This window comes from Bos indicus x Bos taurus, chromosome X, assembly GCF_003369695.1.
Source record: "Bos indicus x Bos taurus breed Angus x Brahman F1 hybrid chromosome X, Bos_hybrid_MaternalHap_v2.0, whole genome shotgun sequence".
NCBI classification, from domain to species: Eukaryota; Metazoa; Chordata; class Mammalia; order Artiodactyla; family Bovidae; genus Bos; species Bos indicus x Bos taurus.
The window spans coordinates 91,027,619-91,040,998 of record NC_040105.1 but is presented as its reverse complement, the minus strand read 5'-3'; the positions used below and the strand labels follow the sequence as shown (position 1 = coordinate 91,040,998).

General features: G+C 41.2%; 1 pseudogene; it reads left to right on the top strand.

Moving 5' to 3' along the window:
- On the top strand, positions 1-12,235 carry LOC113888107 (annotated as a pseudogene).
- Positions 12,236-13,380: the final 1,145 nt, after the last annotated feature.

Genomic DNA, 13,380 nt, shown 5'->3' with positions numbered 1-13,380 from the left:
ATGGTTGCTAAATTGTTAGAAATCATTGACCTGACCAGCAAGTGCCTAGGTGATGTATTTTGTTATAGATAATTTATTTGTATTCCAGGATTTGTAGCAACCTCAACAAAATGCATAGACTCAGGTATAAATCCTCAGTCTCATTTGCCTTCCATTCATCTCTATGACCTTAAATCAATGAGTCCCAGTGTGGTATGAGGAAGACAAAAATCAGAGTCACTTGGAAGAAAGTGTTAAAATATAGAATCGCAGGTCCCACTTAAATATGCTGGATCACAATCCCAAGGAATAGAGCCTGGGGATTCTGATTTTTTTTTTTTTTTCTAAGCAACTGACAGTTGCATATTCACATTGGGCTTCCTTGGTGGCTCATTGGCTCAGTGCCAATACAAAAGACACAGATTCAGTCCCTGGGTGGGGAAGATCCCCTGGAGAAGGAAATGGCAACCCACACGGGTATTCTTGCCTGGGAAATCCCATGGACAGAGGAGCCCAGAGAGCTATAGTTTATGGGGTTGCAAAAGAGTCCAACACGACCTAGAGACTAAACAACAACAATAAAAGTGGGAGACTTTTTTCTCTACATGTTGGGGCCAGAATGATGAAGCATTAGCATGGCCTGCTCTCCAGAGGCTGCCTTGAAGATCTGATACTCTGACATTTGCCTTCTTTTCCCCTTCTATGATGCCAGCCAAGAACACTCACTTCAACTTTGCAGTCCTTAGCTATGGGAGAGGGGCACTCCAGGAGCCCAATTTCTGTCCTGATGAGGCTCCAGAACCCTGTCATAAAACACATTGGCTGAACCTCTTCCATCCCTTCCAGAGGACAGAAGAGTTCACACAGGTTCCCTGGAAGCCCAAGGGTCTGGAAACGACCCCCAGTCAACTATCTCCTCATCCTGTAAAGGTGTCCAGATCTTTCAGAATTCAACATAGGTGTTCAATTTACTCCTTTTACCCCAAAAAGCAAACTCTTGTGCATATGCTGTATCAAGTGAAAAGCGGACTTTGCATTTTTGCAGAGGGAAGTTGCAGGGCAGGGTGCCTCACCATGCCAACCACCAGCTGAGCTCTTCCACTGACAGAGAACTGGAGCTGGAGCTGACCCAGCAATAACTGCAGAAACCAGAATGAGCAGAGGGCTAGGCAGTGCCCAAGCCATGATAGGAGGCAGGATGGTGCATCTTTTTTGTTTGGTTTTTAAATTAATTTATTTAATTGGAGGCTAATTACTTTACAATATTGTGGTGGCTTTTGCCATTTATTGACATGAATCAGCCACGGGTGTACTGTGTCTCCCCATCCCAAACCCGACCTCTTACCTCCCTCCACATTCCTCCCTCTGGGTTGTCCGAGTGCACCAGCTTTGAGTGCCCTGTTTCATGCATCGAACTTGGACTGGTTATCTATTTCACCTATGGTAATATACATGTTTGAATGCTATTCTCTCAAATTATCCCACCCTTGCCTTTTCCCACAGAGTCCAAAAGTCTTTTCTTTATATCTGTGTCTCTTTTGCTTTCTCGCATATAGGGTCGTTGTTACCATCTTTCTAAATTCTATATATATATATATATATATATATATATATATGTGCATTAATATACTGTATTGGTGTTTTCCATTCTGACCTACTTCACTCTGTATAACAGGCTCCAGTTTCATCCACCTCATTAGCACTGGCTCAAATGCATTCTTTTTAATAGCTGAGTAATATCCCATTGTGTATATGTACCACAGCTTTTTTATCCATTCATCTGCTGATGGACTTCTAGGTTGCTTCCATGTCCTAGCTATTGTAAACAGTGCTGCAATGAACATTGGGGTACACATGTCTCTATCAATTCTGGTTTTCTTGGTGTGTATGCCCAGCAGTGGGATTGGTGGGTCGTATAGCAGTTCTATCTCCAGGTTTTTATGAAATCTCCACACTGTTCTCCATAGTGGCCTGTACTAGTTTGCATTCCCACCAACAGTGCAAGAGGGTTCCCTTTTCTCCACACCCTCTCCAGCATTTATTGTTTCTAGACTTTTTGATAGCATCTCTGTGAGATGGTACCTCATTGTGGTTTTGATTTGCATTTCTCTGATAATGAGTGATGTTGAGCATTTTTCATGTGTTTGTTAGCCATCTGTATGTCTTCTTTGGAGAAATGTCTGTTTAGTTCTTTGGCTCATTTTTTGATTGGCCCATTTTTTGATTGGGTCATTTATTTTTCTGGTATTGAGCTGCATGAGCTGCTTGTATATTTTTCAGATTAATTCTTTGTCAGTTGCTTCATTTGCTATTATTTTTTCCCATTCTGAAGGCTGTCTTTTCAGCATGCTTATAGTTTCCTTTGTTGTGCAAGAGCTTTTAAGTTTAATGAGGTCCCATTTGTTTATTTTTGCTTTTATTTCCATTACTCTGGGAAGTGGGTCATAGAAGATGTTGCTGTGATTTTTGCAGAGTGTTTTGCCTTTGTTTCCTCTAGGAGTTTTATAGTTTCTGGTCTTATGTTTAGATCTTTAATACATTTTGAGTTTATTTTTTGTATGGTGTTAGAAAGTGTTCTAGTTTCATTCTTTTACAAGTGGTTGACCAGTTTTCCCAGCACCACTTGTTAAAGAGATTGTATTTTCTCCATTGTGTATTTTTGCCTCCTTTGTCAAAGATAAGGTGTCCATAGGTGCATGGATTCATCTCTGGGCTTTCTATTTTGTTCCATTGGTCTATATTTCTGTCTTTGTGCCAGTACCATACTGTCTTGATGACTGTAGCTTTGTAGTGTAGTGTAGTCTGAAGTCAGGCAGGTTGATTCCTCCAGTTCCATTCTTCTTTCTCAAGATTGCTTTGGCTATCTGAGTTTTTTTTTTTTTGGTTTCCATATAAATTGTGAAATTATTTGTTCTAGAATGGCTCCTGGTGTCTGTGGGATTTGCTACTCTCATGATGCCATTGGGGTGAGTGGAGCCAGATGGCTCAGAAGTCTTAAAGAATCTGCCAGCCAAGCAAGGGATGCAGGCTTGATCCCTGGGTGTGGAAGATCCCCTGGAGAAGGAAATAGCAACCCATTCCAGTAATCTTGCCTGGGAAATCCCATGGACAGAGGAGCCTGGTGGGTTACAGTCCATGTGATTGCAAAAGAGTCGGACATGACTGAGCAACTAAACAACAACAAGGGGATGGAAGGAAGGGTAATCAAAACATGGAGGATTGTATATAGAAAGAGGGTGGTAATGTCAAAGGAAAACTTCACCTGAGTCTTTTTCACTTATTACTCCTCTGTTCCTCCTCACCCATGAAAGGCAGAGCCTAGGCAGTGGTAGGTTGTTCTGACTCTACATCAAAAGCTTACTGGGAAGCCTGGTCCCATCTCCAGGTTGTATATACACTTAGGACAATTTGACTAACCAAGTTATAGATGTATGCTAAAAGGAACTAATGATATGGCATAGTCCCCTTACTAGGGCTTTAAGCTTTTTAACAGGATTCTAGGAAATAAATCTTAAATGCAAGAATGTCCTACAATAGAATTTCAATCATGCGGCAGACTGGTAGAAAGGAGAGGGAGCTACTGAGAGGTGGAGACCCAGAGAGAAGAGATTAAGAAGTATTTTAGCAATTCTGCTGATGTATTGTGTTTGCAGTTAACCCATAAAGAGACTAATTTTCTATTTTGCTCTTTGGAAACAACCCTCTTCGCGAATCACTGAGTGCTGCCAGGTAGCTTTCTTGTTTAGCCTGAAACCTTGGCCTAAAGAACATCTGGTTTCTAGGAAGTGCATGCTCCTACAAAGTGTGCTGTGCATATGACAGTGACTCCAGGAGTCCAGCTGGACCTTGGCAAGGCCACAAGGCTTAGTTAGCAAATCCAGTGGAAGTGGCTGGCTGGATCTCTTTGATGGCCTTAGTGGTTCTCCCTTCTCTCATATATGTGGGTATTAAGTTAGGTCTAGTGTGGTCAATTACACTGCTTCTGTGGGAATAAGTTGTTTTTTTGTTTTTTTTTTTTTTATATCATGGACCATTTTGCCTGAAGAAAGAGTCATCACATTTGAACTTGAAAAGCAAAGGTAATAGGCAGCCATTCTTAAGTGTTCAACAGGAATCTGCAAAGCACCTATTTGGTACACAGTCCTGTGCTCTGTGCTGTCTCTTTTCCCTAGTGGGTTGCTTTGCCAAAAATGCATGACTGCCTCCTAATCTTGTCTTTCAGGACAAAGCTTAAATGTCTCTGCCTCAGTCTCCCCTAGTCTTAAGTGACCCACTCGCCAGTCACTTTCCATCACATCACCTGATTTCATCTTCTTCACAGTGCTTGTATGTACCTGAAATTATCCTATTTCCTTTTTCCTTCTCTCCCTCCTTCTCTTTCTCCCTCTCTTCCTTTCTTTCTTCCTCCCTTCATTCCTCCTTTCTCTCTCTCTCTCCCTCTCCCCAACCCCTGAGCTAGAATGAGTGTACGTGTGTGCTAAATCACTTCAGTCATGTCTGACTCTTTGCAACCCTATGAACTGTAGCCCACCAGGCTTCTCTGTCCATGGGATTCTCCAGGCAAGAATACTGAAGTAGGTTGTCATGCCCTCCTCCAGGGGATCTTTCTGATCCAGGGATCACCCTGCATCTCTTACGTCTCCTGCATTTGCAGGCGGGTTCTTTACCACTAGCACCACCTGGGAAGCCCAAGCACTAGAATGTAAACTTCAGGAAAGAAAGCAGGCCTCGACTATCTCTCAGTTCAGAATCCCCAGTGAGTAGCCACTCAAAAAATATTTGTTGAGTATGTAAGTGAGACATTTGAAAGATAGGAATATACAGTCAGGTCTTAAAGGGTGTGGCCATGGATCAGAGTAAGTAAGTAAGTGTTGGTGCTACAAGGGAAGCCCATGGATCAGAAGGGAAACCAACTTTCCAGGTGAAGAGATTAGACTATAAGGATCTATGAGACGAGTTTTCTGGGAGGAGGATCAGAAGGGATCAGCCAGCTCATGGCCCAGGGGCCAGCTTAGGAAGCATTGAGTGCTGTCATTGGAGGAATGGGAAGGTATGGAGGCAACAGGAAAAACAGGAGGCAACAGGAAAAGCAGGTAGCAAAGCCATAGATACCAGGGTGAGGGTGTAAGTGATTTAAAGAGCAGTGAGAAAAACTCATCTGGTTATTCAGTAGGAAGAAATGAAAACAGAGTTTAAAAGAGTTTATCCTAAAAGAACAAACTAGAGCAAAATCCAGTCATTTTCTACAAGTGTACTTGTTTCTCAAGTAAATCCCTGTGGGAGAACACAGCTTAGAACAGATAACTACCTGACCTCTCTCATGCTTATCTTATCCTTTCTATAAACCAGGAACTTAAGCAATGTCACTGAGAATAATTACACAATAACAATTCTACCAGGCCAGCTTACCTGTCTCCTGAGAAACCTGTTTGCAGATCAAGAGCAACAGTTAGAACCAGACATGGAACAACTGACTGGTTCCAAATTGGGAAAGGAATATGACAATGCTGTATGTGTATGTGTTAGTCACTCAGTCCTGTCTGATTCTTTGTGACCCTATGGACTATAGCCCACCAGGCTCCTCTGTCCATGGGACTCTCCAGGCAAGAATACTCGAGTGGGTTGCCATGCCCTCCTCTAGAGGATCTTCCTGACCCAGGGATCGAACCCAGGTCTCTTATGTCTCCTGCACTGGCAGATGGGTTCTTTATGACTAGCGCCACCTGGGAAGCCCACAAGGCTGTATATTGTCATGGATATTGTATGTATATATTGTCACACTGCTTATTTAATTTCTGTGCAGAGTACATCATGCAAAATGCTGGGCTGGATGAATCACAAGCTGGAATCAAGATTGCTGGGGGAAACATCAATAACCTCAGATACACAGATGATAACACCCTTATGGCAGAAAGTGAAGAGGAACTAAAGAGCCTCTTGATGAGGGTGAAAGAGGAGAGTAAAAAAGTGGCTTAAAACTCAACATTCAAAAAATTAAGATCATGGCATCCAGTCCCACCACTTCATGGCATGAAAGGGGAAAAAGTGGAAGCAGTGACAGATTTTATTTTCTTGGGCTCCAAAATCACTGTGGATGGTGACTGCAGCCTTGAAATTAAAAGACGCTTGCACCTTGGAAGGAAAGCTATGACAAACCTAGACAGCAAATTAAAAAGCAGAGACACCACTTTGCTGACAAAGGTCTGTATAGTCAAAGCTATGGTTTTTCCAGCAGTCATGCATGGATGAGAGAGTTGGACCATAATGAAGGCTGAGTGCCAAAAAAGTGATGCTTTTGAATTATGGTGCTAGAGAAGACTCTTTAGAGTTCCTTGGACTGCAGGGAGAGCAAATCAGTCAATCCTAAAGGAAATTAACCCTGAATATTCACTGGAGGGACTGATGGTGAAGCTGAATCTCCAATACTTTGGCCACCTGATGGGAAGAACTGACTCATTGGAAAAGGCCCTGATGCTGGGAAAGATTGAGAGGCAGGAGGAGAAGGGGGTGACAGAGGATGAGATGGTTGGATGGCATCACTGACTCCATGGACATGAGTTTGAGTAAACTCTGGGAGAGTGAAGGACAAGAGAGCCTGGCGAGGTGCAGCCCATGGGGTTGCAAAGAGTCAGACACAACTTAGTGGCTGAACAACAATAACAAAGCAATATAACTTCTATTGTTTGACTACTTATCTCAGTCATTGTAATGTGAAGGTAGTTATGGACAAGAAATAAATGAATAGTTATGGCTATGTTCCAATAAAACTTTATTTATAAACCATGCAGCAGGCTGGATTTGGCCCACACTTTGTTGAACCCTGTACTATGTCCTGAGTCTCATCTCAACAACACCAATGAAGAATGAATTCTGTAGTAGCCATGAAAGTGTCCACTGGGAGACAATCGGCCTCCAAGTATGCAACTATCCAGCAACTTCTACCTGCAGTTTACTTTAGGGCCTGCTATTTTTAAGCTGAGGTCATGACCTTCTCAGGCAGATCTCAGCTTATGACTGAGCATGGTAGTCTTACAAAGGCTTGACATTTCTGGCCAGCACAGGACTATCTGTGCACATCAGTAATCTTTGCAGAGCACCCCATTCAGCTGGCTGAGATTTTTTTGAGCTGCACTGCAATCTGAGGATTTTCATCTCTAGTTCTCTTTTCTTCCCCCTCAGTTTTCACAGGTATCAGACCTGCATCACAGTCTAAAGGCAAGCAATGTGATGACAGCTTAGACCTCAGTGATAGCAGTGCTAGTCACAAGACACGGTCAGATTCTGGACAAATTTTGCAGATAGAGCCAACAGGTTTGCTGATAGATTGAGTGTAGATTGTGAGTTAAAGAAAGGATTCGAGGATGATGTCAATGATGATTCTATCTAGTGCATCTTTGTTTTCTAGTTCATTCATTTTTGCTGTTCTTATTATTACTTGTCTTCTATTCTCTTTAGTTTTATTTGGTTGTTCTGTCTCTGAATTATTACCTTATACACTTAATGAATTAATTTTAAGCCTTTCTTCTTTTTTAATGAGCATTTAAAGCTGTAAATTTCCCATGAATAATATTTAGCTGCATACTGTGAGTTTTGAGGCATAGTATTACATTCCATTCAGACACATCTTTTAATTTCAGAATTTCTTCATTGACACTAGTTGCTTAGAAGTACATTTTCAACTTCCAAAAATATGGACTTTTTCTAATCATCTCTTGTGAAATTTCTAATTTATCTACATTATGGTCAGAGGAAATGGTCAGAAGAAGATTTTTTAAAAAATTTGTTCAGATGAGTTGTAAGGCCTGGGATGTAGTCAAATTTCATAAAAATGCTGTGTCAGCTTGCTGAAAATTCTGTAGTAATTTGGCATGGTGTTCTATGTATGTTGTTCTCAGTTGCCCAGTCATGTCCAGTTCTTTGTGACCCTGTGGATTGCAGCACACCAGGCTTCCCTGTCCTTCACTATCTCCCGGAGTTTGCCCAAATTCATGACCATCGAGTCAGTGATGCCATCCAATTATCTCATCCTCTGTCATACCCTTCTCCTCCTGGTTTCAATCTTTCCCAGCAGCAGGGTCTTTTCCAATGAGTCAGCTCTTCACATTAGGTGGCCGAAATTTTGGAGCTTCAGCATCAGTCCTTCCAATGAATATTCAGGGTTGATTTCCTTTAGGATTAACTGGTTTGATTTCCTTGTGGTTCAAGGAACTCTCAAGAGTCTTCTCCAACACCACGGTTTGAAAGCATCAATTCTTAGGTGCTCAGTGTTCTTTATGGTCCAGCTCTCATATCTGTACATGACTACTGGAAAAAAAAATAGCTTTGAGTATATGGATGTTTGTTGGCAAAGTGATACGCTTTTTAATATGCTGTCTAGTTTGGTCATAGCTTTTCTTCCTAGAAGTAACTACTTTAAATTTCATGGCTGCAGTCACCATCCACAGTGATTCTGGAGCCCAAGAAAAAGTCTGTAACTGTTTCAATTTTTTCCCCATCTATTTGCCAGAAGTGATGGGACCAGATGCCATGATCTTAGTTTTTTGAATGTTGAATTGTATATATTCCATTAAGATTAATCTTGATAATTGTGTTGTTCAAATCTATATTTACTGAATTTTTATCTGCCTGACCTAAGAAATACAGAGAAAAAAATATTTAAAATGCCCACTATAATATGAACTTGTCAATATCTCCTTGTAGTTCTATAAATTTTGAACCTTTGTTGTTAGGTGTATTCAGATTTAGAATTTCTGTATTCTTTTTTTTTTTTTTTTTAGAATTTCTGTATTCTTATGGTGACTTGATGGAGAAGGCAATGGCACCCCACTCCAGTAGTCTTGCCTGGAAAATCCCATGGATGGAGGAGCCTGGTAGGCTGCAGTCCATGGGGTCGCTAAAAGTCAGACACGACTGAGTGACTTCACTTTCACTTTTCACTTTCATGCATTGAAGAAGGAAATGGCAACCCACTCCAATGTTCTTGCCTGGAGAATCTCAGGGACGGGGGAGCCTGGTGGGCTGCCGTCTATGGGGTCGCACAGAGTCGGACACGACTGAAGCGACGCAGCAGCAGCAGCATGGTGACTTGAAACTTTTATCATTACTTAATGACCATCTTCTTTCTTTGGCATAATGATATTTGACCTCAGATCTATTTTGTTTGATGTTAATACAGCTATACCACCTTTCTTTTGATTAGTATTTGCCTGATATATCTCTCCCCATTGTTTGACCTTCAACCTTTATGGGACATGTCTCTTGTAAAGAGCATTTGGCTTTTTAAAAATAAAATCCTAGTCAAGCAATCATTTGTCTTTTAGAATTAGTTGCTTTAATTTGCTAAAACTTTGAAAACTTTCCATTTGTACTACTTTCTCTACATTTTCTCTTGCTTTTTTCTGAATTCAAGTTCTTTACTCCATTTTTTCCCTTTACAGACTTGTAAGTTATAGCCTCTTTTTAAAATTGTTATCCTTAAAATTCAAATTTAATTTCTAGTCTGTACAATGTCCTTACAATATTTTGACTCTGGTAATCTCCTAGTGACTTAAAAACTAATTTTGAAGCATTTTATTGTAGTATAACATACCTACAAAACATTGCACATTAGTGTACAGCTCATTGAATTTTTACAAACTGAAAAGGCTAACTAACCATCAGCTGTATCGATAAATATAACATTACCAGTATATCAGAAGGCCTCCTCGGATACCCATCTAGTCATTAGAGGCACCCTAGACCCATAAAGGTAGCCACTATCCTGAGTCTAGCAACACAGATTAGTTTCACCTGTATTTTTTACACCATAGATATAATATATACTCCTTATATTTGGTTTATGTTGCTTAACATCATGTGAGTGAATATTCTTCCTTTGCAAGTATTTAGAAACTCTAAATTTATAAGCTAATGAATTTATTCTAGCTATAAACAGGAATTTGGATTTTGTAACTAACTCTATTTGATTTGCAATCTCCATTAAGCTCAGATTAACAAAGCTATTAGTATTAAATTAGCAAAGTTCTTTGCACATGTGTAAGGAACCATGGGGATGTAAGAATGAAGGATAGTGGGGAAGACAAGTAAATGCTGCAAAATGAAGAATGTCATACAGGCTAAAGCTCCTTTAGACTACTTCCTTCCTACTTTATTGGCATTAAAAAATAGCTTTCCCTTTAATGAAATACATCTTGGTTCCATCTTTTGTGAAACTGAAAACCAAAGCAAAATAATGCAAGCTGTGTGAGGGCAGAGACTGTGTCTGCTTATTTTCCACTTATCCCTTATGCTTAACACAGTGCCTAGCATATAGTAGGCATCCTATTGCTTAATACACAGATGAGGAAGCAGCAGCTGAGTTTTCCTTTGCAGGATAACAAGGATGCAACAGGAAATCATTTCATTGTATATTTCATAAGTAATGTATTAGTTGTCTATTGCTGCATAACAACATAACCCCAAGATTTAGCAGCTTAAAATGATACACATTTATTATCTGACAGTTTCTGTGGGTCAGGAATCTGGTCATGACTTAGATGGGTGCCCTGAGCTTAGGGTCTCTCACAAGGCTGCCATCATCTCAGTGTTCTACTGGGAAGGATCCATTTCCTAGCTCATTCATGATTGTTGGCAGGATTCAGTTTCTCATGGGCTGTTCTATCAAGGCCTCAGTCCCTTGGTTCCTTGCCATGAGGGGCCTCTCTGCTGACATGTTACAGCATGGCAGCTTGCTTCATCAGAGTGAGCAACCAAGAGGACAAGAGAGAGCACAAGCAAGATAGAAGTCACAGTCTTTTATAACCTAATCACTCAAGAGGTCCAGCTCACACCTAAGGGAAGGGAATTACACAAAGGAGTGACACACCATGGTCTTTGGGGACCACATCAGAACGTGAGTACTACAGATGCTGAGTAGACTGGTTGTTTTGAGTATAGGTAAATGAAAAACTGCATAGATGGTGAAGCTGGAAAGTAGACTGGAGTTAGGCCAACCGTGGAGGTTCTTGAGATGTCCTAAGTTGTCTGAACTTTGTTCTGATGCTAGCTACTCAAAATGTAATTCATTGATCAGCAGCATTCATATCACCTAAATACTTGCTAGAAAGACAGAAGCTTGGGCTCCTATCACAGACCCACCAAATTAGAGTCTGCCATTTTAACTAGATCCCAGCTACACCAAAGTTTCAAAAATGCTGCTTTTGTTTCTGATAAGGAGAAAACAGCTTTTGTGAAAAGACTGAACGTGGAAAAGGAGGAGGAATGAATCAAAGATGACTACATTTTTTGAACATACAAGATAGGACTGGTCTGCTCATGGCATTAGGAGATTTACAGAAGAATATGGCTGACCCTCAATATCAGTGATTCCCATACTTAATTCTGCATTAGAATCACAAGAAGCTTTTAAAATGCTCCTTGGAGAAATGCTGATTCTAGGGCTGGAGCATCATGTAGTGCCCAAAATAAAGTGCTCAAAACACAAAAGGATAGGAGTAGATCAAAGGGATGCTGGAGCCAAGCTTTAAGAGTTCCCAACATCCAGAGCTGGAAAAATTTGAGCAACAAAATAAATAACATGGTATTATGTTATAATCCAAAGTATAAAATAAATATCCATGAATCCATACTGATATAAATGACTGAATAAATGAGAGGCCAATATCCAGGTGCTTAGTCCCTCAGTTGTGTCTGATTCTTTGAGACCCCATGGATTGTAGCTTGCCAGGCTCCTCTGTCCATGGGGGAATTCTTCAGGCAAGAATACTGGAATGGATTGCCATTACCTCCTCCAGGGGATCTTCCCAACCCAGGGATTGAATCCAGGTATTGAACCCAGGTCTCCCACACTGCAGGCAGATTTTTTACTATCTGAGCCACCAGGGAAGCCCAAAAGGGATCCAGTAATGCAGGCATAAGTCACTGCAGGTGAAGGCCCAGTGAGGCACCAAGGGAAGGTCATGGTCAAGTATGACTGCAAGGAGCTACAGAAGCGTCTCAACCTGGAGAAGTGGATCCAGGAGCAGCTCAAAGACTGCCAGGCCCTTGTTTCTCCCTCCTCCCTAACCCCTACCCCAGGAAGAGAAGATTCCAGAGCTAGAAATCAATGTGGATGAACTGGACATGGAGAGCAATGATACGTGGGCTACCAGGGTCAAGGAGCTGCTGGTTGACTTACAAACCCACTGAGGCCCTCATCTCTGGCCTGCTGGACAAGGTCTGGGGCATGAAGAAGCTGAGCACACCCCAGAAGAAGTAAGGGTACTCGACCCAGGTGAACAGTGGCTCCCACAGGACAATTGCTGGTCCCCTCCCCCAACCTCATAGCAACAGCAATGGGGGTGGGGGGCAGCCTGCGGCCAGGCCTGGTGCCATGAACTGGGCTCCCTGTGCCCCTGGCCCAGGGGCCTCTTTTCTGCTCCCAGTTTTCCATTTTGGGTGTTTATTATTATTATTATTAAACTGATGAGATTTTGTGTTTTCATGTTTACTGCAGTGTGGGCCCTCTAATAAAGCTAGGATATGCCTTTGGTGCAGCTAAAAAAATCCTGTTGATACTATGTACCCTTCAGGATAATGAGAATGGCACCTCACCTCTATGGTGTGTGCTCAGTTGTTCAGTCATATCCAACTCTTTGGGAGCCCCATGGACTGCAGCCCACCAGGTTCCTCTGTCCATGGGATTTCCCAGAAAAGAATACTGGAGTGGGTTGCCATTCCCTTCTACAAGGGATCTTCCTGACCTTGGGATCAAATCCACATCTGCAGTGGGAAGCAGATTCTTTACCACTGTGCCACCTGGGAAGCCCATCTTACCTCTGTCGTAATCCTCTGTGAATCTCAAAACCTCAGACAAACCCAAACTGAGGATGACATTCCACAAAATACCTGACCAGTTCATCTTATATTTGTCAAGATCATGAAAAACAAGTGAAGAAAGAAACTGTCACAGATAGGAGAAGCTAAGGAAACATGATGATTAAATGAAAGAGGGATCCTGGATTGGATTTTGCAACAGAAAAAGAATTCATGTTGATATATGGCAAAACCAATACAATATTGTAAAGCTAAAAAATAAAATAAAATTAAAAATTAAAAATAGAACATTAGTGGAAAAACTGAGATCAAATAATGAATGAAAAAATAATAAATCTGTAGTTTAGTTAATAGTAATGTACCAATGTTGATTTATTAGTTTTGACAAATATACCAGAGTTATGTAAGATGTTAACATTAGGGCACCGGTAGCAGGTATACAGGAATTCTCAGTGCGATCTTTATAACTTCTCAGTAAACAGACTTATTCCTAAATAAAATGTCCATTACAACTCAGTAGATGTCCATGCCTCACTGTCTGAGATTCTGATTCACTATTTCTGGGTGAGGGGGGACAGGTGGTTAAAT